We start from the raw sequence: 3,832 nt of genomic DNA, 5'->3' as shown, positions 1-3,832 counted from the left end.
AGAAGGGGTTATAAGCAAGATTGTGTGCATCGTCCTTGGTGACCAACCCATTAGCTTTGCTTGGGGGAGATTAGATCCCTTTATCTGCTTTACAGAGGAAAACAGAAACAATGGAATACAAAAGAAAACAACGACAAAAAAACTCTTAAGATTCAAGTAAAAGAAGATAGAAAGTGGAGAAGCAAGTTCTGGTTACAAACCACAGCCCCATAATTTTACACTCTACAAACATCTAAATAAGCAAAATCATGCCGCATAAACATGCTGATAAAGGACTACCACAGTGTTTCATAGCCTTAGGGGAGAGAAAAGACAGCATATATACTTTTTTTTCCCCACAAAAGAGACATTCTCTATAGCTTCAGAAAAACTACTGTTTCTAAAAAAAAAAAAAAAAAACTGCAATGTCTCTCCAATTTCACATTTAAAGTATCATAAACAGGGACATTTAGAGAGATTAAGATGTTTGTGAATCAAAAGTGTGCATAATTGCTAGTGAAGCATTTAGCTTGAGCAGCTCTCTAAGACCCTGAAGTAGCAATTAGTCCCTAAATATAAGATGCACTTATTCAATATTAAACAGAAAGCAAACTCTGTGTTTAATACCCAACCAGCCCATGGACGTCCCCCAGTAGCTCTCGTCGATATACATGGACCCAAAGGCGTATTTTTATTGTCAGTTCATAGACTTGTAATTCCTGGTTCAGGGGGAAAAGCCAGTCAGTTGAAGGCAGTGTACCTGCGCCTACTGTTGGGGTAGGTCGCTGTGAGGGAGGAGGAGCGAGGGCGGGTTCTATGGACGAGTGTCGCACGCAAGCGTGAAGAAGGCACAGTGTGCCCATCGTCGTGGATAACCACTACGCGCTAGTAAGCAGAGCTTGCTTCTTGTTGGCTGGCACTGAACACTGCTGTCTGACTCCAGCACCGGGAGCAGCTGCCCTGCAGACAGGCAAGGCCACGCTGGGCGTCCTGCTCGGAGGCGCACGACGGCAGTGGTCCCCGCACAGCCCGCGGGGGCAGCGCGGCGCTCAGCAGCTGCAGCTCGCGCTCGGCGCTCAGCCCTTCGCGAGATGGGGGGCCGGGAAATGTGGAGGTCACACGCAACCGAGCACAACTGCGCCGGGAAGAAGGACAGCGAGAGCCGCGCGGCGGGGTGGCTGCGCCTCGAGACCGCAGGTGTGAGTGCGATGACCCCAGCTTGGATGTCGCGCAGCTCCTCCTAGGGGAGAAATCCAAGTGTGAACCATGGAAAGAGCTGACGAAAAGAGACAGAGATAGATAGGGAGTTGGCTCTTCGAAGAATGAAAGGGGATCTTAACATGGGAGGAGGGAGGAAGGGAGAAGAAGGGGAACAAAATAAACTAAGAAACACTATCTTGGGGACCAGTTCCACCCGGCGAGCGTCATCAGCGTGGCCTCCGCCCAGGGTAATGAAAACTGTGGGTGCAGACGCTGACCTCTGTCCCCAGCCCAGCCGCCTGGCGCGTCCCTCGGCCGGCGCCCCTCCTCGCCTGAGCTGCTCCTGGGACCTCCCCTTCACGGTCACGCTCTTCACCTTGCTTTGCACCTTGCAGCTCTCACGCCCCCTTCCAATGGCTTGATCCTTCTCCGGCTCGTTTTCAGTCTAAGGGAGAAGGGAAGCCTTTCCTTGGCCTGAACCTTGCTGGGGAGCTTTATTCCAAGCTTCCTGTTTGGCGACCTGCCAAGCCGCAGGCTGTCCCTTCTTCAGGCAGAAACTCCCTCTCTGCTGCGTCCACCAGGACTTTGGTCGGCAGGGTCTTGTAGTCATTCTTCCTAAGGGATTGGCATGCTGGGCGCGATGGTGCACGCCAGTAATTCCAGGCCTCTGGAAGGTCAGGCAGTAAGGTCACAATTTCAAGTCCAGCCCAGACAGCTTAGCTACTTAGTGAGATCCAGTATTTAAATAGCGATAGCAACATTATTTTTTAAAGGGTTGCGAATGTGGCTCGGTGTGCGGGCCAAGGAGGTGGCAGGAGGGCACTTGGCTGGGAAATCCTCACTTTGTCCTTTTTTCTGCCACAGGTTATAACAGAGTTGGGAAAAGACAGCAATTTAGAGCGTTTGAAGTGAAAGATGCAATAAAAGAAGAAATTGGATAACACTCCCATAGTATGTGAGAAAGATTTCCACATCACCATTGTTCCCATTCTAATGAAGAAAATTTCCCCCTGCATGTCTTCCTCCTCCTGCCCTCTTCTCCCCTGTGGCCTTGAAGGACTCCGTGTACTCACGGTGGAGGACCCTGCTCCCCGGCTTGTCCAGCTCTGTCCCCCTCCCCCCAACAGCATGGACATTGCTAGGCCCCTGGAGCCCCACGTTGCTTCTGGCAAAGACTGCTCTGAGTTCTCCGTTACAGCAGCCCTGCCAAGGGCAAGCCTCCAAATGCAGGCTCAGGTGTTGCCGAGGGCTCTTGGTTGTCTGCTGCCCTGGTCCCTGCACGCATCTGTGCATGTGGACACCTGTGGTACTCGCTAGTGGTGCTATGTGGCAGCTCAGGAGGAGTGGGGTGCGGCTGCATGTCTACCACACGGGCTTCTTGGTGGAGATGCATGTGAGAGAATCCTGTGGACTGTGCTAAGTTAATGTGGCCCAGCGAAGGGTCGGCAACCTCTGCCAGGCAGAAAAAGATAGCCCTGGATGCTGCGGTTTACTGCCCTATAGGATGCCAGCCAGGTTTTCTTTTCTTTTTTTTTTTTCCATAATTTTATTGAGAGACAAATAGCAATGAGACAGTTTCAAATCAAATTGGTATGACAGTTTCAATAACTAACACATTGCATACTCTCTTCCTAGTGGTTATTTGCTGTAGGAGATGCAGACATAATATCCTATTTACAAACACTATTAGAACAAATGCCTCTATTCATTAAGAGAATGAAGGTTTTCTTTTTTAAAAAATTATTTTATTTATTTGGTACATATTATTTTATACATTTGGTACATATCTCACACCCGTAGTGATCCTCCTGTCTCAGCCTCTCCAGTGCTGGGATTGCAGGCGTGTACCACCACACCTAGTTTTAGTGGCTGGCACGGCATAGGGCAGGGCTGGCACAACATGTGGTACCAGGGATCAGAGGTGGGTCCTTGCACTTTCCAGGCAGGTGCTTTGACCCCTGAGCTATCTCCTCGGCCCCAGGTTTTCATTTATTAGTTAATTCCAGTATGCCTTTGGCTATTTAAACCCCCAGTCTTCAAATTCTATGTAATCCAGTCTCGTTAGAAATTTTTTTTTTCCTAACTCAGGAGCCGAATGAATTTTTTTAATTTTTTACTTTTATTTTAAAAATGTAAATGACTATAATTTATTATTAGAGGGACTGGGCATATTTTTTATTTTTTAAAGAATACAAAATGGTAAAAGAAATTAGACATGATACAAAATTTCATTAAACAAAGTAGTAGGAATGTGATAGCTGTTGATATATTGCATAATGTTATCTTCAAATTAGTTGTTTAGGCTGCCAAATGTAAACCTGACAAACTGGAAAAAGAGCTATAAGAAATTAAAAAGAAGAAAAATACATGAAGAAAAATAAATAAATATTTAAAGCATTAACTGCTCCTTTCAACAGACCAGCAGAAGGAGCAGCACAGCTAGCCAAACTATCCTGCATGTCTGCACTCATGTGTCTTTTCCAGGGCCAGCCAAATAGCTCAGTGGATTAAAGCACCTTAGGCAGAGCTCAGGGCTGGGATTCGATCCCTGGCATGCCATGCTGGCCCCCTTGCAGGGCACACTGAGACACCGATTGAGACTGGGTGTGCTGGTGAGCGTCTGTAATCCCAGCTCTTGGGAGGCTGACACAGG

The 3,832-nt window shown here is 47.9% G+C and overlaps 1 long non-coding RNA gene across 1 annotated transcript in view; it reads left to right on the top strand.

Moving 5' to 3' along the window:
• The first annotated feature begins 14 nt into the window (after window positions 1–14).
• Window positions 15–3,832, top strand: part of LOC111812551 — a 15,718-nt gene continuing 11,900 nt past the window's right edge. The window contains exons 1-2 of the long non-coding RNA XR_002818038.1: window positions 15–1,178; window positions 2,044–2,130. This is a non-coding gene — a long non-coding RNA (uncharacterized LOC111812551). The remainder of the gene's footprint in view (window positions 1,179–2,043; window positions 2,131–3,832) is intronic.

Source organism: Octodon degus, unplaced genomic scaffold (assembly GCF_000260255.1).
Source record: "Octodon degus isolate 3935 unplaced genomic scaffold, OctDeg1.0 scaffold00129, whole genome shotgun sequence".
NCBI classification, from domain to species: domain Eukaryota; kingdom Metazoa; phylum Chordata; class Mammalia; order Rodentia; family Octodontidae; genus Octodon; species Octodon degus.
The sequence above is the reverse complement of the archived record's forward strand: the minus strand, read 5'-3'. Positions and strand labels throughout refer to the sequence as shown.